This window comes from Symphalangus syndactylus, chromosome 17 (assembly GCF_028878055.3).
Source record: "Symphalangus syndactylus isolate Jambi chromosome 17, NHGRI_mSymSyn1-v2.1_pri, whole genome shotgun sequence".
NCBI lineage: Eukaryota > Metazoa > Chordata > Mammalia > Primates > Hylobatidae > Symphalangus > Symphalangus syndactylus.
In genome coordinates this window covers 65,489,200-65,515,669 of record NC_072439.2, presented here as the reverse complement: position 1 = coordinate 65,515,669, position 26,470 = coordinate 65,489,200, and positions in this window count along the sequence as shown.

The window sequence follows — 26,470 nt, the reverse complement described above, 5'->3', positions numbered from 1 at the left end:
TAAGCATTGAAAAGTTACAGTAACAATACAGTATGAAAGATAAAAATGGTACACCCGAATAGGTATACCTATACCTACCAGGATTAGAGCTTGCAGGAATGGAAGCTCTGCTAAATCAATCAGTGGGTGGTGGGGGAATGTGAAAGCCTAGATTATTACAGTATATTACTATAGACATTATTAACACTGTATACTTAAGCTATACTACATTTATAAAAAGTTTGTCTTACTTCAATAATAAATTGTTTTTAGCTTCCTGTAACGTTTTACTTTACAGACTTTTAAATATTTTTAACTTTTTGACTCTTTAGTAATGAAACAGTTTAAAACACAAACACATACTGTACTATATTTGTACTCTACAGAAATATTTCCTATTTTATATTCTATGAGCTTTTTTCCATTTACAAAATTTTCTATTTGTCAAGGTCTTTTTTTATTCTTACTTTTTACACTTCTTTTGTGAAAGACTGAAACTCAAAAAAACTCAAACACACACATTAGCTCAGGCCTGCATGGGGTCAGGATAATCAATATCACTGTCTTTCTTTAACCTCCTCATCTGGTCCCACTGGAAGGTCTTCAGGGCTAATAACATGCATAGAGCTGTCCTGTCCACTAACAATTACTTCTTCCAGAATACCTCCTGAAGGACCTGCCTAAGGCTATTACATAGTTACGTTATTTTTATAAGTAGAAATAATACACTCTAAAAAAGCAATAAACAGTCTAGTATAGTAAATGCATAAATGGTAATATAGTCATTTATTATCTTCATATATGTCCTGTATATTTGTATGTGCTATATTTTTTTATGCTTGAAAGTGCAGTAGGTTTGTTTACACCAACATCAACACAAACATGTGAGTAATGCCTTGTGGTATGTTATGACAGCTATGGTGTTACTAGGGGACAAAATTTTCAGCTCCATTATTATCTGACAGGACTACATAGTGTGTGCTATTTCTTGTTGACCAAAACATTGCTATGAGGCACATGACGATAGGTAATGAGTCCTTCTTTTGATATTAACCCAAAAGGGAGTTGGGAAGTTATAAAGAGAAATGCAAAGTGAAAACTCGGCCAGACAAGAAGTTTTTGTGGGTTCACCATTGAAGCATTACAGAAAAGTGATGTACAACAAATGAAAACCTTAAAACTCTCTAGTATGACAGGCAAGAAGGTAGGAGAAAGAGCCCAGTGTTAAAAGATTATTTGTAATAAGTGTGGAGATAAAGCTGTTTTATCCTGCACATTGAGAAAAATGGTAAGTAGCTACCCAGTAGTGTATAAGAAGTGAACCTTAATTTGTAAATCTTTGTAAGGTTAGAGAGTCCCACATTGGAATACAGAACTTGACAAAATAATATAACTTTTTAAGAAATATGTGAAACAATATCACTGAAAAAGGTGGGAAAAAAGCAATGCTGTCCTAGGTGACTTTGGAAATGAGTGGAGTCTGTAAGACTATGAGCAAAAATAACTGTATTGTAATTGATAATTTTTTTTTTCCACGGGGGTAGAGTTTAAAGGTTTTGAAATGACTCTACATGTATACTGGAATTTAACAATAAAGTGAGTGGGTGGCAGATGGTGGTGAGAGACAGGACTAGCTGGATTTCCTAGGCTGACTAAGAATTCCTAAGCCTAGCTGGGGAAGGTGACCGCACCCACTTTCAGACTTTCACTTCCTCTCCCAAGTATTAGAGCAAGTTGTATCTCCAAAGGGATCAAAAGAAGCTCTACGCTGTGTCCTTGGGCATCTAGGCTATGAACCCAGGGAGTCTTGCCCCTGGTGTCCCTCCCAATTTAGATATACAGCTCTCGACACGGGCAGTTATGTGGGACCCATTCCCCACCACCCTTGCAGGGCCCCAAGTTTGTAAATGGCTAGTAGGATAGCTCTCCCATTGTGTAGGTTGCTGTCCTCCCCAGATTTCTACTCAGCTTACCCCACCTGCAATACAATCTCCAAGACTTGGTTCCTTGGCCAGGGCCTTAGAACTGATGACCCAGTATTTTAACAACTGGAACTGTGTCTACAACAACATAATAGATAGGGTTAAAAATGAATTGAGTAAATTAAAGGGAGGTGCATATTCCTATAGTGGCAAATGGGGGCAACGAGCGAACGTCCTTCTGCTGTGTTTCCAAAATCCATCTACAAAGAGAGGCAGAGATAGAGAGAGAGAAAAGAAAGAGAGAAAAAAAAGAAAGGAAGAGAAAGAGGCAGAGAGACGAAGAGACAGAAAGACAAAGAGGGAGTCCAAGAGACAGAGAGAGATAGAAGTATTAAAGAAAAACAGTGTACCCTATTCCTTTTAAAGCAAGGTAAATTTAGAACCTATAATTAGTAATTGAAGGTCTTCACCATGACCCTATAACATTCCAATACCAACTTGTTGTCAGTGTAAAAAAGGGCGTAGTCCAAAGACCACTAAGAACCCATAGTCTTCCTATCAAAAATTCTTAACTCAGTAACCTGCGGATGGCCCAAATGCATTTAATCTGTAGTGGCAACTGCTAACAGAAGAAAGTAGAAAAATATAACCTTTAGAGGAAACCTCATTGTGAGCACAATTCACCAGAAGTATCCTAAGTAAAAAATGCAAAAAGGTAGCTTACTAACTCAAAAATCTTAAAGTATGGGGCTATTCTGTTAGAAAAAGGTAATTTAACGTTAACCACTGAAAATTCCCTTAACTCAGCAGATTCCTAATAGGAGATTTAAATCTAAATTACCATACAAATGCCCAACCAGACCTAGGAGGAACTCCCTTCAGGAAAGGACCATAGATGGTTCCTCCCAGGTGATTGAGAGAAAAAAAAAAAAGGGTATTCAGTAATTGATAGGGAAACTCTTGTAAAAGCAGAGTTAAGAAAATTGCCTAATAATTGGTCTGCTCAAACGTTCAAGCTGTTTGTTTGAACTCAGCCAAGCCTTAAAGTACTTACAAAACCAGCAAGCACATCTTTTTCTCCTCACTCTCCTTCTCGTAGGAAAAAGGCACATAGGATAAACAGGATCCATCTCCCGTATTTCATACCCAAAAGGACTTAATCCAGGGCAACAAAAGGTTTGAGATCGATAATTAGAGCATATTTCTACAAAGGAAAAGAAGGACAAAAGGCCCTAGTTGGCAAAAACTATATATCAATCCTGACTCAAAAGGTTACCTACACCCTCTCTGGAATGAATTTGCATAAGAACTCTTGTTTATGGGAATGCATCTAATGGGGCAACTGGGTTGTTTTGAAATACCTAGGAACCCAGTCTAGCTCTAGAACTCACCCCCGAGTGCAAAAGCAATGTTGGGCACGCTGGCAAAGGATCACTAGAATCCAGCAACCCGGACTCCTTTGTGGTCAAGAAAGGTGGTCAGCAAGTGCAGGACTGCTACATGGGTGAGCGTAACGAATCCGATAAGCAGAGGTCCATGGGTGGTTACGCACCCTGGAAAGGAGTAAGCATTAGGACCATAGAGGACACTCTAGGTCTAATGCTCATCGGAAAATGACTAGGGGCGCTGGTATCCCTATGTTCTTTTTTCAGATGGGAAATGTTCCCCCAAGGCAAAAATGCCTCTAAGATGTATTCTGGAGAGATATAACATTACTGCTAGATCAGACACTAACCACAAATGAGAGCAGTGCCTCCATAACTGCAGCCCGAGAGTTTGGCAATCTCTGGTATCTCATTCAGGTCAATGATGATAGGATGACAACAGAGGAAAGAGAACAATTCCCTGCAGGCCAGCAGGCAGTTCCCAGTGTTGACTCACACTGGGACACAGAATCAGAACATGGAGATTGGTGCCGCAGACATTTGCTAACTTACGTGCTAGAAGGACTAAGGAAAACTAGGAAGAAGGCTATAAATTATTCAATGATGTCCACTATAACACAGGGAAAGGAAGAAAATTCTACCGCCTTTCTGGAGAGACTAAAGGAGGCATTGAGGAAGCATACCTCTCTGTCACCTGACTCTATTGAAGGCCAACTAATCTTTTTTTTTTTTTGAGACAGAGTCTCACTCCGTCGCCCAGGCTGGAGTGCGGTGGCGCAGTCTCAGCTCACCGCGAGCTCTGCCTCCCGGGTTCACGCCATTCTCCTGCCTCAGCCTCTCCGAGTAGCTGGGACTACAGGCGCACGCCACCACGCCCGGCTAATTTTTTGTATTTTTTAGTAGAGACGGGGTTTCACCGTGGTCTCGATCTCCTGACCTCGTGATCTGCCCGCCTCGGCCTCCCAAAGTGCTGGGATTACAAGCGTGCGCCACCGCGCCCAGCCAAAGGCCAACTAATTTTAAAGGATAAGTTTATCACTCAGTCAGCTGCAGACATTAGAAAAAAACTTCAAAAGTCTGCCTTAGGCCCAGAGCAAAACTTAGAAACCCTATTGAACTTGGTAACCTCCGTTTTTTATAATAGAAATCAGGAGGAACAGGTGGAACGGGACAAACAGGATTAAAAAAAAAAAAAAGGCCACCACTTTAGTCATGGCCCTCAGGCAAGCAGATTTTGGAGGCTTTGGAAAAGGGCAAGGCTGGGCAAATAGAATGCCCAATAGGGCTTGCTTGTAGTGTGGTCTACAAGGACACTTTAAAAAAGATAGTCTGAATAGAAATAAGCCACCCCCTCGTCCATGTCCCTTATGACAAGGGAATCACTGGAAAGCCCACTGCCCCAGGGGACAATGGTCCTCTGAGTCAGGAGCCAATAACCAGATGATCCAGCAGCAGGACTGAGGGTGCCCGGGGCAAGCGCCAGCCCATGCCATCACCCTCACAGAGCCCCGGGTATGCTTGACCATTGAGGGCCAGGAGGTTAACTGTCTCCTGGACACTGGCACAACCTTCTCAGTCTTACTCTCCTGTCCCGGACAACTGTCCCCCAGGTCTGTCACTATCTGAGGGGTCCTAGGACAGGCAGTCACTAGATACTTCTCCAAGCCACTAAGTTGTGACTGGGTAACTTTTCTCTTTCACATGCCTTTCTAATTATGCCTGAAAGCCTCACTCCTTTGTTAGGGAGAGACATTCTAGCAAAAGCAGGGGCCATTATACACCTGAACATAGGAGAAGGAACACCTGCTTGTTGTCCTCTACTTGAGGAAGGAATTAATCCTGATGTCTGGGCAACAGAAGGACAGTATGGATGAGCAAAGAATGCCCATCCCGTTCAAGTTAAACTAAAGGATTCCACCTCCTTTCCTTACCAAAGGCAGTACCCCTTAGACGCTAGGCCTAACAATTACTCCAAAACATTGTTAAGGATCTAAAAGCCCAAGGCCTAGTAAAACCATGGAATAGCCCCTGCAATACTCCAATTTTAGGAGTACAGAAACCCAACAGGCAGTAGAGGTTAGTGCAAGATCTCAGGATTATCAATGAGGCTGTTGACTCTCTATACCCAGCTGTACCTAACCCTTATACTCTGCTTTCCCAAATGCCAGAGGAAGCAGAGTGGTTTATAGTACTGGACCTTAAGGATGCCTTTTTCTGCATTCCTGTACATCCTAACTGTCAATTCTTGTTTGCCTTTGAAGATCCTTCAAACCCAAGGTCTCAATTCACCTGGACTATTTTACCCCAAGGGTTCAGGGATAGCCCCCATCTATTCGGCCAGGCATCAGCCCAAGCCCAACACTTGAGCCAGTTCTCATACTTGGACATTCATATTTTTCAGTACGTGGATGACTTACATCTAGCCACCCGTGCAGAAACCTTGTGCCATCAAGCTATCCAAGTGCTTTTAAACTTCCTCGCCACTTGTGGCTACAAGATTTCCAAACCAAAGTCTCAGCTCTGCCTATAGCAGGTTAAATACTTAGGGCCAAAATTATCCAAAGGCACCAGGGCCCTCAGTGAGGAATGTATCCATCCTATACTGGCTTATCCTTATCCCAAAACCCTGAAGAAATTAAGAGGTTTCCTTGGTGTAACAGGCTTCTGCCAAATATGGATTCCCAGGTACGGCGAAATAGCCAGGCCATTAAACACACTAATTAAGGAAACTCAGAAAGCTAATACTCATTTAGTAGAATGGACACCTGAAGCAGAAACAACTTTTTAGGCCCTAAAGAAGGCCTTAACCCAAGCCCCAGTGCTAAGCTTGCCAATGGGGCAAGACTTTTCTTTATATGTCACAGAAAAAAAAAACAGGAATAGCTCTAGGAGTCTTTACAGAGGTCCAAGGGGCCAGCTTGCAACCCGTGGCATACCTGAGTAAGGAAACTGATGTAGTGGAAAAGGGTTGGCCTCATTGTTTATGGGTAGTGGCAGCAGTAGCAGTCTTAGTATCTGAAGCAGTTAAAATAATACAGAGAAGAGATCTTACCATGTGGACATCTCATGATGTGAACGGCATACTCACTGCTAAAGGAGACTTGTGTCTGTCAGACAACATTTGCTTAAATATCAGGCTCTATTACTTGGAGGGCCAGTGCTGCAACTGCTCACTTGTGCAACTCTTAACCCAGCCCCATTTCTTCCAGACAATGAAGTAAAGATGGAACATAACTGTCAAGTGATTGCTCAAACCTACACTGCTCGAGGGGACCTTCTAAAGGTTCCCTTGACTGATCCCAACCTCAACTTGTATACTGATGGAAGCTCCTTTGTAGAAAAAGGACTTCGAAAGGCAGGGTATACAGTGGTCAATGATAATGGAATACTTGAAAGTAAGCCCCTCACTCCAGGAACTAGCACTCAGCTGGCAGGACTAATAGCCCTCACTCAGGCACTAGAATTAGGAGAAGGAAAGAGGAAAAATATATATACAGACTCTAAGTATGCTTACCTAGTCCTCCATGCCCATGCAGCAATATGGAGAGAAAGGGAATTCCTAACTTCCGAGGGAACACCTGTCAAACATCAAGAAGCCATTAGGAGATTATTACTGGCTGTACAGAAACCTAAAGAGGTGGCAGTCTTACACTGCTGGGGTTATCAGAAAGGAAAGGAAAGGGAAATAGAAGAAAACCGGCAAGCAGATATTGAAGCCAGAAGAGCCACAAGGCAGGACCCTCCTTTAGAAATGCTTATAGAAGGACCCCTAGTATGGGGTAATACCCTCCAGGAAACCAAGCCCCAGTACACAGCAGGAGAAATAGAATGGGTAACCTCACAAGGACATAGTTTCCTCCCCTCAGGATGGCTAGCCACTGAAGAAGGAAAAATACTTTTGTCTGCAGCTAACCAATGGAAATTACTTAAAACTCTTCACCAAACCTTTCACTTAGGCATTGATAGCACACATGAGATGGCCAAATCATAACTTACTTACTGGACCAGGCCTTTTCAAAACTATCAAGTAGATAGTCAGGGCCTGTGAAGTGTGCCAAAGAAATAATCCTCTGCACTTCAGGCCGTATATTTCAATCCCGGTAACCTCCTTGTTAAGTTTGTCTCTTCCAGAATCGAAGCTGTAAAACTACAAATCGTTCTTGAAATGGAACCCCAGATGCAGTCCATGACTAAGATCTACCGTGGACCCCTGGACTGGCCTGCTAGCTCATGCTCCGATGTTGATGACATAGAAGGCATCCCTCCTGACAAAATCTCAACTGCACGATCCCTACTACACCCCAATTCAGCAGGAAGCAGTTAGAGCGGTCATCAGCCAACCTCCCAAACAGCACCTGGGTTTCCCTGTTGAAAGGGGGGACTGAGAGACAGTACTATCTGGATTTCCTAGGCTGATTAAGAATTCCTAAGCCTAGCTGGGGAAGGTGCCCACGTCCATCTTGAAACATGGGGCTTGTAACTCAGCTCACACCTGACCAATCAGGTAGTAGAGAGGGCTCACTAAAATACCAATTAGGCTAAAAGCAGGAGGTAAAGAAACAAATCACCTATGATCTGAGAGCAGAGGGGGAGGGACAGTGATGGGGATATAAACCCCAGGCATTCAAGCCAGGAGTGAGCAACCCCCTTTAGGTCCCCTCCCCTCGTATGGGTGCTCTGTTTTCACTCTACTAAATCTTGCAACTGCACACTCTTCCAGTCCATATTTGTTCTGGCTCAAGCTGAGCTTTCCCTCACCATCCACCACTGGTGATCGCCGCCATCACAGACCCACGTTGACTTTCACTCCTCTGGATCAGGCAGGGTGTCCACTGTGCTTCTGATCCAGCAAGGCTCCCACTGCCGCTCCTGATCAGGCTAGAGGCTCACCATTGTTCCTGCATGGCTAAGTGCTTCATCCTAATTGAGCTGAACACTAGTCACTGGGTTCCATGGTTCTCTTCTGTGACCCACAGCTTCTAATAGAGCTATAACACTCATGCATGGTCCAAGGTTTCATTCCTTGGAATCCGTGAGGCCAAGAACCCCAGGTCAGAGAACAAAAGGTCTGCCCCCAACTTGGGAGTGGCCTGCCACCATCTTGGGAGCTCTAAGAACAAAGACCCACCAGTAACAGTGGGAGCCACGTTTCTCATTGCTGAAGAGGGAAGTTATAAATGGGCAAGGGGAGGAGGCTAGAATGATTCATGTGATTATGAATTAGAGTTGGAGATATCAGTCTGAAGCCTTGTGTAGCATAATACATAGATGATAACATATAGCAAAATTTATTGATATGCATAGATATATGGGTTAACACACTCTTGTGTATTTTCCTTCTCTGTCATCTCAGAAGGGCTACAGCAACCATAATAGCAAAGAGCGCACCCAGCACATATATCTTGATTTCTAAAACCAATTTTACAAGAAAAGAGATCAGGATTCCTTGGTGAAATGGCTGATTCCAAGTTTGAGTTTGCACAGGGGATACAATAAACCCAGAATATTTTGTAGTGCAGGAAAGTAAAGTTCTAAATAAATAAAATAAAAAATAAAACCTACTATGATGAAGGCACATCAAAGGGACACAGAGACAACTGAAAAGCTTCCAATGTGAGAAACAAATTATTGATTAGCCACATTAATATAAATATTTGAATAAATAAATTTGAATAGAAAAAATTTCTGTGCAGAAAAATTCTAAACAACATATATATATATAAGGAGGTGGAGTATAACTTCATACCCTTTAAGTGGTGGCTTCATACAACATCCTTCCAAAGAGTTTAGTGTACAAAAGAAAAACAAAGTAATTTTATAGTACAGAAACATAAAAAATAACCCCTCAGCCAGGTGATCAAGGCTAATATCAGCAGTAATAACTTAATTTGATCATACGTACCTTTAACATTATGTGATAAAAACAGCAACTTACTTCCTTGGTCTTTCTGAAAAAAAAAGAAAAAAAAACTTGTCTTTATAGTCTAATCATGAGAAAAACATCAGACATGGGATCATAGATTCTCAAGACATGTCGGAGCTTAGTTTATATATGGAATGATGTAAAATAATCATGGAAATTTTTGTTACTGGTATTATGTAGTCTTCCACTTATAACACTCAGATGTAGAGAAAATATTTTGAGATTCTAGTACAGAAGCACAAAAAGTGCTTACTTCCACTTGTAGAAGAAAGAGGCTTTGTGCTTGGTTGATGTTATTCTCTCCATTTGTCTGATTAGACAATTAAACATCTGTGAACAATGTGGAAACATCTATCTCATCCAAACCTAATTCCACAATGTATTTTTAAAGCATGTCGAACCTTCTTAACACCAACTCATTCTTTTTTTCTGACAAATTCTTCCCAAAGATGACCAGGTAGGTCATAGACTAAAGTACCAAGTAGTCAATTACAGCAAGGTAAATGACTAATTATTTCTTTGAAACAAAAATTTATCTTCAATTTCCTCTTCATGTAATTTTTTTCCAAAAATTTTCATTTATCTCATTTAGTTTATAATTTATTGAAATAAGACAATAGAAACACAGGGTTTCCTAAAAAGCCAGACAATCATAAGAAGTTTCACCATGTATTAAGATTTCAACCATTGAATCTTATCTTAGCTTTTGCTAAACAAGGCCATGACCTTACATTTTAATGGCTAGTCAGTAGACATGGGACTGATTTTGACATGGGTCAATTTTCTATATTCCATTAATTAAAAGCATTTAAAAGTTTTAATTAGAAAGCATACTTTATGGCCAGTTACAAACAAAGGAAAATGACAGTTCAAGAGAGATTATTTTTACAGTGTTCCTACTGTGTCAGAAAATTACAGTACATCCATTTAATTTGCAATTCAGCAATAAATGGATTTCCACCTACACATATAATGTTTTCCCTGCTTTTTAAAAGCTTGATGCTTCAGTGGAAATATGTGATATGCTGCTGTGATTGCGTTTTGCCATAAAAATGATATTAAATTGGTAAAGGGAAGCCCAGGAAATGTTAGAACAAGAGGGGGCCAGGAAACTGTTTACAGTTCTATTGTAGTTAAGACAGAGTTGCAATTGCGTGGTGTCAGGGTTTTTCTTTTAATTGCAGTAGTTACCTAATTATTTTTTGGGAACTGCTCAGTTTTTCTTACTGTTTGATTAATTTAGTTTTTTATTAAGTACTTGGAATATTGTGGAGTATTACACTGCTTTTTAAAAAATATTTCTTTGAATTTCAGATTATTAAAATTCTCAACAAATATTTATTGAGTGATTATGTATATCTGTTATGTGTGAGTACATAAGAGTCAGCGTTTTAACGAAAAGGTTACTAGATAAATGTGGTTGTCTCAAAGTGGCTAACTTACAAGATAATTTTGTAGTCATTTTTTATCAGTATTTCAAAAATCTGTATTAAAAGCATAGAATATTTAAGTTATAGCAAATAAATACTCAGATTCATGATGGAAGGAAGGAATAAAAACAATGGCAGAAGGAAGTGAAAGATAAAAGGAAGGAAAAGAAGAAGGAAGAAAGGAAGGGAGGGAGGGAGAGATAAAGGAAAGAAGGAAGGCAGGGAGGGAGGAAAGAAAAGTGTTTAGTTTAATCTTTTCCAATACTGGTATAAACTTAATTTTTGAAAATTTAAAATTTTTAAATTTTCTTCCTAAGATTTGTGTACTTGTGAAGCAATAATGATTAGAAAAGTATATCCTCCCCCTTAGCCCCCCCAAAAATGTCTAAAAAAAAATAAGGTCAAGAGACTAAATTCATCTTTTGTTACTGAGTTACAGAGGGATACTTACTATATTTTTGCTTTAACCAAATCACTTATTGATTTCCCTATTTTCCTTACTATGCTTTAATGTTATCGCTACACAATTAACAATTTTGTTATGAACTATCTGCTTGGTCTCGTAATAAAGTCTCTTTGGACCAAGGTTTCTCACAATTAAGGATATGGTAACAGAGTTTAAGCTGATTTAAAACATAGTTTAATGTCATCTTCAAAATTCTTAGAAAAAAATTCTTAATTTTAAGTGACTGCTTTCGTATCATTTTGTGATTACCATTTTATTTTCCCAAAACATCAAAAATTATTGCATATATATTAAGTCCATAGGGGATATATCAGCTGAAGCTAATACTATACATAATTACATGTACATAAACAACTTCATAACATGCATATTTAATGTATAAGACAATATTGATTTAGTGCCTTCAAAACTGAAAATATTTTGCCATTCAGCCATGAAACCTTCTAAAGAAATTTTATGGTGTCCTTACTTCTTCCTAGTGTAAGTGACTGGTAATAGACCACATTTGGCAAGAGGAGTTGTCAACTGCTGGAGTTTATAAGAGAAGGTAGTTAAAACATATAATGAGAACATTATCATAGATGAGAAGCATAACAGAGATGATCATAATCCTCCCTGTCTGCTTTCTCTCATCTCACAAGTTAGGAAGAAATGGAAAAGACAGATGGAGTAAATGTATAACAACTACTGAACCAAGACTATCTTTTCTCATTTGGGACAATCTATTTCTACTTCTCTTATGTCAGATCCTATTTGTAATATAAATATGTTTTTAATAAAATTTTTCATTTTTACTTTTAATTTGTTGGAAAAACACAATTGCTTTCCCACAAACATGATCACACTTCTTTTATTATTGCCTTAGGATAAGTATTTATTAGAGATATTTCATTATTTTTAAAGAATCCATACATTTTATTCTTTATACACAATATCAGCATCCTCTCCAGAAAAATTTTATTAACTTAGAATTCTACTAATAGTAGTTACATTAGGTGGCTTGAATTCTCATAAATTGACATTAAATATAGTTAAACACACCCTGAAGATAAAAATGCACATTAAATTTGCATTCAATCTTTATTATTAAATGTGACCATATTTTCAGATATTTCATATTTTTATTTCTTTTATCTCACAGCGCTTTTCAATTTTTACCATTTAATTTTTAATCTAAATGACATCTTCACTAAATCATGTCAACTGAAACTCACACATGCAGTATGACTACAGTTTTTGAGGCAGATAAAAACAATGTAGTTAACAAACTTCAAGTATACAACTTAATGCTGTTTTACATGCAAACAAGCTAACTAATGAAACAACCCCAGGTTAAGATATAAATATTTCCAGCACCCAAGAATGTTCCCTTCTGCTCCTTCCCCATTAATATTTCCCCAACAAGTTATCACTATTCTGATCTACCACCATCAACTATATTAACCTATTCTTGAAATTAATAGAGATTATGCCATGTATTACACATACTCATTTGCTCCTGACTTGCTTTGTTTGATGCAACATGTATAAGATTCATCAATATTGTTCATAGCTGGATGTCCTCTTTATTATTGATTGCTGTGGCGTATTCCATTTCAGTAATATCTCAGGGTTATATACCCATTGTTATGTTATCTTTTTTGTTTCCAGATTTTGTATAATGCATCTAAAGTGTTTATGAAAATTCCTGCACACGTCTTTTTGGCTGACATATGTACTTCTATTAGAAACATGTAGGACTGAAATTGTAGCTGTATGTTCAGTTTCCAAAATAAATCTGATAAATTACAAAGGTGTAATATTATGGATCTATGGATGTATTTTTCTCTCCAAAAATAACTTTTCATCTTTATTTATTTTCTTGATATTTTACCTTCTTTCTATTTTAATTGTTTATGCTATCTTTACTTATTTTATTTTACCTTCTTGCTCTTAATTTAGTGTGTTCTTGTTGGGGTGATCAGATCCAACATGAGGCCATGGGAGCGGCAGAGTCCAGCGGAGTCAAAGGAACGAGAAAAGACAAGTTTAAGAGTGCATAAGGTGGGACCACAGGGCCAAAGCTAGTATGGAGGCTGTAAAGGCACTGCACTCTGGGAGCCCATGATATTTATTAGTGATCAAACAAAGAAGCAGGTGGTGAGGATGTGGGGTTGAGAGAAAGTGGTGCATCAAGCACATGGTCTACAGTTGTGACCGTTTAGCATCTTCTTTGAAGCATATGGAACATGTTCTGCTACTTGAGATAACGGGAAACATGTTCTAGTTTAAGACACAATTGATCCATGAGCCTGGGAGTGCCAGAAGCAAGGAGCCAGCAAGTCTAGACACATTCCAGAGGCCACGAGGGGTTTTATGCCCTGAGTCCTGGATTCCATCCAAGCCACAAGGGGTTTTATCCCCTGGGCTTAGATTGTGGTGTGTCAGGGCAGCCTTCCACCCTTTGGCACAGAGCTTGGTGTTCCAAAGGCCATGAGGGGTTTTAGACCCTGGACCCTGGACATATTCCAAGACTCTTTTACATTATGTCAGACATGCAAGTCCTGCCTCAGCTTTTTTTCCAACACTCAGCTTTTCCCCAACATGTTTTCCTAATTTATTGACACAAAAGCTTGTTACTAATTTTTAAGTTTTCTTATTTTTTAAATATATGCATTTTATGTCATAAATGTTCCCTTTGGCAATTCTTTAGGCTTATTATGCCATACTTTTATTGTTCATTTTCAAACTGGTTTCTTCTTTGATTCATAGGTAATAAGTATTACATTCATATGGAAAAATCAAAGTAGGGTTTAAGTCCAAATAAATATGATATTTTAAAAATACAGAAATAATATTTTCTTACAGAAAAATAAGGTGTCTGAAAAACAAATACCTGTTTTTTTAATCTACTTTTTTTTTCTGAGATAGGAGGCTCTTGTTCTGTTACCCAGGCTGGAGGGCAGTGGCACAATCATGGCTTACTGCAGACTTGACTTCCTGGACTCAAGCAATCCTCCCACCTCAGCCTCCTGAGTATCTGGGAACCTGGGATCATAGGCACACACAACCATGCCTAGATGTTTTTTGTTTGTTTGTTTGTAGAGATAGTGTCTTGCTTTGTTGGCTGGTCTCAAACTTCTGACCTCAAGAGATCCTCCAACCTTGGCCTCCCATAGTTCTGGGTTTACAAGCATGAGTCACAGTGTGTGTCCTGAATCTACTAGCTTTTATTACCTGAATCTACTTGTGTTTACCCTAGGAAACAATGGTAAATTCAAGTAGAAATCAAGAATTAATAAGTTTCAGGAAAAAAAAAACACAAAATACTGGAAAAAATTCATTGTATTCAGATATGTGCCACATACACACACACACACACACCACACATATACACACACACACAGAAAGAGAGAGGAGAGAGAGTGATAAGTTTTCACATACTTAACTTGCATAATCCCTTTTAATTTTCAAAAATCTTATGGAATGTTCACCAAATGCTAACATAACTAGTGTAAAAGATTTTGTCATCTTTCAGATACCACATATTGTGGGCAGTGAACTCTGAAATTCATTTACTTTTCTTCATTTTGCACTCCAGAATGTAATAAACCCAATGGAGCTGAACAATTAACCCATGATAAGAAGAGGTTGAATGTGAGAAATTAAAAGAAAAAGACATTTAAAAGTCCAAAGGGAGGGAAAAGAAGACAGACACTGTCCCCAAAATCTCTGAACTGACATGAACAGCCATTTAGGCATCACTGGGATGGAGAACTGAGCTATTCTGATCATCATTAGAAATTGAGGGAGGAGAGCATTGCCAAGTAAGCAAGAGGAAAAATCAAACTGTTCAACTTCCTTCCTTTAGATTAGTCTGGAAAATACAAATGGCAGCTATAGTAAAATATTTTATAATTTTTTTCCCAAGACAATGCTTCCTTAGATGGACACAGTTCAAGATTTGGTTATTAGAAGTAATAATCTTATGATATAGTCTAACCTACTAGAGTTCTGTATTGAATTTTATGAGGATGTAAACTTAATTTATTCCAGTTCTATTTAGAACATGGTGATTTTCAGTCCATATATATATATATATATATATATATATATATATATATAGTGATTCTAACCCTCTGTAATTAACAATAAAATTGAAAAAAAAGAAAAAAAATTATCCGTGAATTTCAAAGAGTTTTATGTGCATTTTGTTACACTATTCAAATTTTGAAGGCAAAAGCATTCTAGAGCCTAAAACATTTTTATATGCAAAGTAAGTATCTGTTAAAGATGTGTCAAAAGAATAAATAAATGCTTTAAAAACAACTCTTTTATGAGACAGCCTAAGAAGACGGATTTTCATAGGTTTGTCATCCTGGATGTATCTGTGAGGGTGCCCATGGTAACTACACTTCTAATCTCTGTAAGTATGTGAGGTGATAAGTATGTTAATTAACTTGATTTTGCTATTTCAGAATGTATAGATATATCCAAATATGATGTTTCATACTTTAAAGGTATATATAATTTTATTTGCCAACTACACCTCTATAAATCTTTTCTATATTCCAAATATAAGTAGGATTATGCAGAATTTGTCTTTCTGTATCTGGCTTATTTCACTTAGCATGGTACACTTCAGATTCATCCACGTTGGCCCAAATGATGGATATACTTCTTTTTGAAGCCTAGGTAATATTCATGTGTCTGTGTGTGTGTGTGTGAGCACGTGTATGTATATATTCACATTTTCTTTATTCATTGGTCCATGGATGGACACTGAGATTGTTTCCATATTTGATGATTGTGAGTAATGTAGCAATGAACATTGGAGTGCAGATATCTCTTGAACTTACTAATTTCATTTCCTTTAGACATATACCAATAAGTGGAGATTCTGGATCATATGATAGTTCTAACTTTTTAGTTTTAGAAAATCTTCCATATTGTTTTCTCTAAGGACTGCATCAATCTACTTTTCTACCAGTAATGTACAAGAGTTTCCTTTTCTCCACATCTCCAAGAGATCTATTTTGACTTTTTGATATAGCCTTGCTAACAAGTGTGAGGTGATGTCTTATTGTGCTTTTGATTTATATTTATCTGACGGTTAGACAAATTGGACATAGAAAGAATATAATACCATGACAAAGGTAATATCTGGTAAGGAAACATCTAACATCATACTCACTAGTAAAAAGTTGAAAGCTTTTTTTCTCTAAGACAAAGGACAAGATAAGAATGTCCACTCTCTTTACTTCTATTCAACATAGTATTGGAAGTCCTAGACAGAACAATTAGGCAAGAAGAAGTAATAAAATAATTGAAAGTAATAAAAATAACAAAGGAAGACATTTTGCTTCTGCATCCATATGACAAAATCTTACAAATAGAAAACCTAAAAGACTAAACCTAACAGCTATTAGAACTAATAAATGAATTTAGTAATGTTCCCAAATATAAAGTCAACATACAAAAAATCAGTGGTGTTTCTATACATAACAACAAATTGTCAAAAAAAAATGAAAAAACAAGCCCATTTACAATATCATCAAAAATAATAAAATATGAATAAAATTTTTATTTTCATTATTTTTATTGTTGTGTTGTTATTTATTATTTTTTTAATTTTCGATCAACTGTAGTTGAATCCACAGGTGCAGAATCCATGGTAATGAAAGGTTGACTGTACTTAAGAATTAATTTAAGCAAGATGAAAAATCTGTACACTGAAAACTGTAAGAAAGTGAATAAGATATAAATAAATAGATATTTCATGCTCAACGGATTTTAAGAATCAATATTGTCTAAATGTTCATACTACCATAACAATTTGTATATTCAGTGCAACACATATCAACTGTTCATTGGCATTTTTCAGAGTAATTAAAAAATCCTAAAATTCATATGAAACCACAAAAGACACCAAATAATTAAATCAATGTTGAGCAAGGTAAACAAAGCTGGAGCCATCACACTTCTTGATTTCAAATTATATTACAAAACTATAGGAATCCAAAGAGTATGGTGCTGGCATAAAAACAGACACATAGACAATAAAATAGAATTAAAAGTCCAGAAATCCTAGGCATATATAGTCAATAGATATTTAAGAAGAATGCCAAGAATATACTTTAAGGAAAGGATAGTCTTTTTAATAAATGGTGTTGGGACAACTGGTCATCCACATCCAAAGATGTAAGAGTATATCCTTATCATACAACATACATAAAAATCAGCTCAAAATATATTAAAGACTTAAACAAAAAAACCTGAAACTGTAAAATTCCTGAAGAAAATATAGGAAAAAATCTACAAGACATTGGTTTTGACAAGGAGATTTTAGATATGACACCAAAAACACAGGCAATACAAACAAAAATAAAAGAGTAGAAGTACATCAAACTATACAGCTTCTGCACAGCTCAACAAAATGAAAAGGTAACCTACAGAATGGGAGAAAATATTAACCATACATGTGATAAGAGGTAAACATTCAAAATATATAAGAAACTTATATAACTCAATAGTAAAACAATAAATAACCTAATTAAAAAATGAAAAAAACACCTGAGAAGACATTTTTTCCTAAGAAGACATACAAATGGCCAAAACACACATGAAAAAGTATGCAAAGCCTATTTCTAAGTTTCAGGTTAGGAACCTCAAAACACAAAACAAATACATTATTCTGCTTCTTCTATACAATGCTAAAAGTCTAAAAACCCCACAGGACTTTCCGTTAAGTAGGCAGATAGCCTGCAATGAGCAGGAATCCTTGGAGAGGCTACCCACTCACAATCAGCAAAATACGATGGCTTATGACATCACTTCTCCTTATGGATTGGGCTCATCTGGCCCTAGCCTGAGAAAACTGTGGTAGTGACTCTCCATCCTGACAAGCATGCACATTCTTCCAAAAACTCACTTACTCTAGAGTAGCCTTTTACTCATTATAATAGTACAAAACATAGCCCTGGGTGAAAATTTTAAATGCTAATGAGACACGCAATATGTGTAGCAGCATATACAGCCACAGCACATGTGTGCCCAAGGGACCACTGGAAACATGCTTGCAAGTAACACCCTCTCACACACTTTCATGAGTAATCATGTAAGATTCTCATAAAGAGGGTTTCCCCAGCACTAGTTGGGGCTGGCTCATTCTCTCAAGCAGCATGCTGTCTTGACTTTCAGAGCATACTGTCACTTTAAATAATCTTTGCTGCTTTTTAACCCTTGCCATGCATCTTGGTTGAATATATTCCTCCAACATAAGAACCCAGGACCCGGCACTCCTCCTGTTAACATTTCTAGGTCTTGTTGACCTAGGTTAATCTGTCCCCTAATCTTTTCATTTTCTCCTGAGATACTGGATCTTAGAAATGCAGAACTGATTCAACCATTTTACCGTTCTTCGTGCAGTTTATCAGTTTTCTGAGGCAAAACACACAGAAAGGCCTATATAGAGATTAAATTAAAAAGGATTTAAATGGCCAACATTTTGCATATTTTCAAGAACTTGTTAAATCTAATGCTTTCAAATGTAGTAAAGTTGGCAAATTGTTGCTCTCTACATTAAGATTTAGAAAAGAATTGAAACAAAATCTATATTCCAAGGAAAGCAAGCAACAATAAATACACCCATCATTTTACATTTTTCACAAGATGATTCATCTATATCTTGATGTAGAGAGAAACAATTTGCTAACCTTACTACATTTGAAAAACATTAGGTTTAATAAGTGCTTGGAAATATGCAAAATTATAGCCATTTTTCTCAACTAAGAATTTGAAAGATATTCCGATTTGTATCTAGTGTTTTAAGTGGAATTGTATGCAAAAATGAACAAACACAGACTGCTTATTTCTCCAACATGTAATTACCTCTAAAATAATAGTTTTACTTTCTCTTGATAACTAACTGATATGTTGAATTCAATGTTTTATCTTCTATTTGGAAAAGAATGGGTCAACAAATTAGCCACAGATAATTTACTTCATAAGAATTGATAGTTTTCCTTGTGGTGGTAATTCTCAAATGAGCAACTGTAGGTGTAAGTGTTTTATCAGATTTTATTTCCAATTTTTTTCACTGACAATTAGATGTATACAACAAGAATGTGAACTAAGAATAAATTTTTAGGGAGAGGAACATCACATACCAGGGCCTGTCATGAGGTGAAGGGCTAGGTGACGGACAGCATTAGGAGAAATACCTAATGTAGATGACGGGTTGATGGGTGCAGCAAACCACCATGGCATGTGTATACCTATGTAACAAACCTGCACATTCTGCACATGTATCCCAGAACTTAAAGTATAATAAAAAAAAATCTGTTTTCAGGATGTATAGTTTTTATTCTTAGTAGGCTTCATGAGATATAGTTTATTTTACATGTTAGGCATATATTATTATATACTGCAATTATTATAATCACTCAATATTAATAATAAACAAAATTGTGGCAAACATTTTCCAAGTATCAGAACAGATAAAATAACCATAGGGAAAGTAATGAGCCGCAGAATAAATGCAGAGAGTTATAAAACCACTTAAAATACAGAAATTATAATTGAATCTGATGAGCATGGCTTCATTATTGTATTTTTCTTATTATTATTATGTCATATCAAATTTCCTGAACTCAGGACCAGAAAAAGGAAATTTGGCTACACCATGCAAATCTCTACCTTATTTAAAACAACAGTTCTGGAATTCTATAATTATTGGAATGATGAATGTAAGGCTAATTTATACTTAATTTTCTTCTTTTATATTTCCTTTAAATAAATTGATTGACTTAAATTTGCCTTCATTATTTTCCAAGATTCTTAACAGGCACTGAATAACTGAATGCATGTCAAAAAAGTAGTAAGTTGAGAATTTCAATTACCTGTAGCTTCACTATTTTTAAACTAATATTATTTCTAATGAAAAAATTAGGCAAATTATTTTTTATCTCTAATATATATCTAAATCATGAATAGAGAATGTTATTTTATAATGTATAAAATGCAGATTTAATTTTAAGTGGCCTAATTAGAAAATATTAATATAATATTTATTTTCACTAATATTATTTATTAAATTTATAAAATTAACTATATAATTAATATATATAAATTGATGAAATTATTTTCTAGGAACATGAACTATGTTCATGTATCACATTTTTAGGCTTGATTGAAATAATAATAAATTCAAAAGTTATTCTAATATAAACAATTATGTATTTGCAAACTAATTTTTGACAAATGCCTAAAATCCAGAATCTATAGGTAACTTAAACAAATCAAAAAGCAAAAACCAAATAACTCCATTAAAAAATGGGCAATGGACAGGAACAGATACTTCTCGAAAAAGACATACAACTGGCCAACAATCATCAGAGAAATGCCAATCAAAACCACAATGAAATGCTTTATCACACCAGTCAGAATGGTAGTTATTAAAAAGTCAAAAAAAAAAAAAAACAAACAAAAAGATGCCAGCAAGGCTGCAGAAAGAAGGGAACATTTATACACTGTTGGTGGGAATGTAAACTAGTCCAGCCAGTTTGGAAAATAGTCTGGAGATTTCTCAAAGAACTTAAAACAGAGCTACCATTTGGCTCGGCAATCCCAATACTGGCTATATACCTAAAGAAAAGTAAATTATTCTAGCAAACAGAAACAAAAACAAAAACAGAAAAAAAACACATTCACCGATATGACCACTGCAGCACTATTCACAATAGCAACAACATGAAATCAACCTAGGTGTCTATCAATGGTAGACTGGATAAAGAAAATTTTGTACACATACACCATGGCATAGTATACAGCCATAAAAAAAATCATGTCCTTTGCAGGAATGTGGATGAAGCTTGAGGCCATAATTCTAAGCAAATTAATGCAGGAACAGAAAACAGAATACTGCACGCTCCACTTTATGAGTGAGAGCTAAACATTGAGCACACATGGACATAAATATGGAAAAAATGGACACTGTGGACTACTAGATGGGGGAGGGAAGGGTCTGGGTTGAAAATCTACCTATTGGATACTATGCTCACTAACTGGGTGACAGGATCTGTACTCCAACTCTCAGCATCACACAATATTCTCATGTAACAAATCTGCACATGCACCCCCTGCATCTAAAATAAAAGTTGAAATTATAAAAAATAAACTGAAAAGAACCATGTGTCTTCTTCAAAGTGTTTCTGGTTGAACACCACACATATTTATAAGATTTGTGTCAGCAAATGACACCTGCTAACAAATTCTGGAAAGTGGTCCTACTCCACTAGGAGCAGCATTTGCAAGATGTCAGCACACTTCATAGTTCAGAGTCCCAAGAAGGATCATATTCACACAGGCAATGGATGGAATAATGCTTTATTGATATAGAGAAGAGACACAGCAAGATCAGCTTCAATAGTGGGTGTTGGTTCCCATGACCAATGAGTACGGTAAACAGCCAATGAAGTCTTTTTTGTGGTGTGTGTGAAAGAAGGACCTCAACGTTTTCAGAGTCAGGTCTGAAATACAGAACTGGAAGTATACCTGAGAATCCTAGGTGCCTCAGCAGAACAAAGAAGTACACATCAAGCCCTGAACAGAGAAAAGAGATGCTCAAACAAGTTGATGTACCCAACACAGGCTGTGAGGGCTCTTTATCTCTTTGCAGGGAAATGTCTCAAGCCCAAGGCCACTCTTATGTGGTCGTACAGTGGTCAAAAGACTATCGTGTATTGTTCAACATCCTATTAATGTAGTTTGATGAAATCTATATTTTAATATATTGATGTGTTTTATTGTTTTAATACAGTTTGTAAGGTCAGGTGTAAACATTTACAATCCCAAATGTTTGTGAAGCACAGTTTTTACTCTTAGGATCGTGTATTGGGTATGAATTTTAGAAAAAAAAAAATATATATATATAGTGTGTGTGAAATATATATATATACACACACTATATATCTAAACTATAAATATACATATATACAGACTATATATATAAACTATATATAGTGTGTGTATATATATATATATAGTGTGTGTGTATATATATATATATATATATATATACACACACACTCTATCTTAATTGCTAGCTTTTTCTTCTTAATCTTACAATGTGATGTGGTTAAGTGGAGGGAACCTCAATGTAACATAAGTTAGTATTACTTAATTCTATGCGTGCATGCCTTCTGATATCACATAAAAACAGAACATATATGTTCAGGACTACCTGAATTAGCTACATAACTTATAGTTACAAGTATTTCTCTTCATAATTGCTATAAATGAGAGTAAAAAATAAAATAAAATAGAAAAAAGCTATGTTCAGCTATTTTTTTCTTCATTCAGTCATACAATACATATGTGTAAATGCTAATGATAAACTGTTTACTCTTCTTCAAATTCCACGTTTTTCCATCAGTTGTTTTCCCTTTGTTCATCTGGTCCTGTGTTGTTTTCATTCAATGATGCTAATAGAGTCACAGTGCAAGCGGTGTTTTACTTATCTAATTCTAGGACATTTCAAAACTACCAGAATAGTCACATGGAACTTAAAATTTAAACAAGTACTGCAAAACTTCCTTTCCTATCTAAAAAGTCAACCTCTTTATTTTGATTACTTTAATTGGGAAGGTAAGTGAATGTATATTTTGAATGTTTTGACATTGCTAGGAAGCTAATTCCAGGTCATAACAATAAACAATAAAAATAAAAGAACTTTTGGATAAATGTAGAAATAGTTCGGTTTTAGTTGCATATAGATAAATAGCATAAACTAAAAAATTGGTGGCATTGGTGGATCTCTACATTTCTCAGTCAAGATATTCCTTTAATTTAAAAAAAAATTCTACATTATATTATTCCTACTCTCTTGAAGCTATAATTTTAACAGGAAGTATATTAAGTAACTTTAAACAACATATTCCATGATGCACATTTAGCTTCTTTTCTATGTAATATGACTTTTCCACTCTAATCCTAAATTACAAAAACAGCCACAGATTTAAGACCAGAATTAGAATGCTACAATAAGAATAAGTCTATTAAAGGTAATGATAATAAATAACAAAAATATTTTGGGTTGTTTCATTTGAGAGTAAAGCAAAATATCAAGAATGTTATGTTTTCCACAAAAAAAAACCTGTCAGATATTATTCTTCCAAATTTACATGATACTATAGTTTGATAAAGGAAAAGTTATCTGTTAACAGTTTCACAGCATATAAGATAAAGATCTGGGATAAAATCACATCTGTCAGATTACACACCCAAGTTCTATTATACAATGAAGTTATCTTAATTATAAAATCTTTTCTTTCTCAATCATTTACTTCATGTTTCTGCATAAACAATACATTATAAAATTAATCACTTCTGTATTAGTCTATTCTCACATTGCCACAAAGAACTACCTGAGACTGGGTGGTTTATCAATAAAAGAGGTTTAATTGGCTCATGGTTCTGCAGACTGTACAGGAAGCACGGCTGGGGAGGCCTCAGGAAACTCATAATCATGGCAGACAGCGAAGGGGAAGCCAGCCTGCTCTACATGGCTGGAGTAGGAGAAGGAGGGAGTGAAGGCGGAGGTGCAACACAGTTTTGAACAACCAAATCTCCTGAGAACTCTATCAAGAGAACAACAAAAAGGAAGTCTGCCCCCATGATTCAATCACCTCTCACCAGGCCTCTCCTCCAACACTGAGAATTACAATTCAACATAAGATTTAGATGAGGACACAGAGACAAACCATATAATTCTGTCCCTTGTCCCTTCCAAATTTCATCTCCTTCTCACATTTCAAAGCACAATCATGCCTTCCCAACAGCCCTCCAAAGTCTTAACTCATTTCAGCATTAACTCAAAAGTTCAAGTCCAAAATCTCATCTAAGACCAGGCAAGTCTGGAGTACTTCTGTGCTGATGTCTTTCAGTGCACTGATACTTGTTAAAAGTAAATGGCATAAATTTCCTAGGTGAGATTTATCATAAGGGAAAAAAATTCTAATATTTGATTCATCTAAATCATGTGGATGCAAATATTAAACTCAGATTAATATTTGACTTTTGTTGAATGAAAATGCTATAGAAAAACAGGTGACAGCGTAGCAGTTAAAAATCTATTTAAATCATGCTTTCATTTAGATAGATACAGAGAAGAGAAATATTTTCACACATGAACAAATGTACCAGATTGGTTTATTTTTCTCCCCACCAGTTTGAGTGTGTTTTATGTGTAAAAAAGTTTGTCTTTGTTGTTTATGAGATAGTCTCATTTTCTAGAAGTGAAGGTAAAACTAATATTCCCCAGATTGTCAAAGGGAGTAATTTTGTTAGTTATTTTGCTTACTGACTTCAAAGTTTACTTACAAGATGCAGGAAATCAGTATGCTTCAGTATCATCGTTTGTACTCCTGAATTTACGCCTAAAATACAGACTATATAATATGTGCAAAAGTTATATTTTAAATGATATTTAGTTGAACTAGAACCTGACTTCTAGAGTATATTTCAAATGTGAATTAAAGCATATATTTATACACAAAGCATACAATTTGTTCTCAAATTTGTAGTGTTCTCAAAGTTGTAGTAGACAACTTTAGTTCTCAAAGTTAGCAGTAGACAACTTTAGTTCTCAAAGTTAGCAGTAGACAACTTTAGTTCTCAAAGTTAGTAGTAAACTAGCAAACAAAGATAGTGTTCTCAAAGTTATAGTAAACATTTGCATCTTTGTTCATTCACCTAAAGTTAAAATATAACTTTGAATTCTTCTTGAGATTTATTATTTAGCTCTATTTCTCAAAAACACAAAATATGTTTCATTCAATACTTCCAAAATCTTAAATACCCTTTATATTAGTTCTCTCTGTTCTGAAACCATCTGGAGAAAACAATATTATATATATTCAGCCTATGGTGTGCATGTATCTATAGGTATGAATGCAGATGTACTCGCATATATATATTCATATATACATACATACATACATCCAGATACATACAAGGGTACTTCAAAAAGTTTGTTAAAAAATGGAATAAAATGACAAAAAAATTTAAAAATAGAAACTTTATTGCTCAATATAAACTGCATCCAGTTCAAAACACTTTTGTAACCAATGAAACCAGTCATTTTCGTCAACTACTAAAGAACTGAGGATACTGGGAATTTAATCATGTCAATTCAGTCATTTTTACATATTAACTAAAAAATGGGTGCCCATTAAAGATTTTTAAGATTGGGAAATAAAAAGAATTAAGAGGCAAATCTGGACTGTAAGGTGGATGCCTAATGATTTTCCACTGAAACACTTACAAAATTGCCCTTGTGTGATGACAGGAAAGAGCAGGATCTTTGTTGTGGTAAAGTACGACTTTTAGGTGAAGCTTTCCTGGATGTTTTTCTGCTGAAGCTTTGGCAAACTTTCTCAACCTACTCTCATAATAAGTAGATATCATTGTTGTTTGGCCCTTCACAAAGTCAACAAGCAAAACCTCTACACATTCCAAAAAGCTGCTGCCATGACCTTTGCTCTTGACTTGTCTACTTTTGCTTGACTGGACCACATTCACCTTTTGGTAGCCATCACTTTGTCTTCAAGATTCTATTGGCAAAGCCATGTTTCACCTTCTGTTACAATTCTTCAAAACAATGCCTCAGGATCTTGGTCTCACTTATTAAAACTTTCCATACGAAGCTGGGCTCTTGACTGCAGCTGATCTGGGCACAACGGTTTGGGCACCCATTGAATTAAAAGTATGCTCAACTTTAATTTTTCAGTCAGGATTGTGTAAGCTGGGCCAGTTGAGGTACCTATGGTGTTGTCTATTGTTTCTGCCGTTAATCATTGATTCCCTTCAATTAGGGCACAAACAAGATGATTTTTTTTTCTTGCAAATTGATGTGGTTGTCTGTCGCTGCAAGCTCGATCTTCAACATCATCTCATCCTTTATTAAAACAAGTTATCCATTTGCAAACTGCTGATTTCTTCGGGGACTTGTCCCCATAAACTTTTTGTAAAGCATCAGTGATTTCATCATTTGTCCACCCAAGCTTCACCATAATTTTGACGTGTGTTCTCTCTTTCATTTTAGTAGAATTTATGTTGCTCTGAAAGAAGCAGTTTTCAAACTAATGTCTTTTACCTCTTAGTGCCTCAAAATAGATCCTGCTCAGACACGTTATAGCAAGTTGTAATGAGTTTTTTTGAGAAAATGTTTTTTTAGATCTAGGTATAGATGTTTTCATTTTTCATAGTATGAACTTTCCATGAACTTTTTGAGGACTTTTCTTCAAAATTAAATGTTATTTAATAAAAAATAAATTTGATAATTATAATTCGTGGTTGTTTGATTTTCAGTAAGATATAATAGTCTC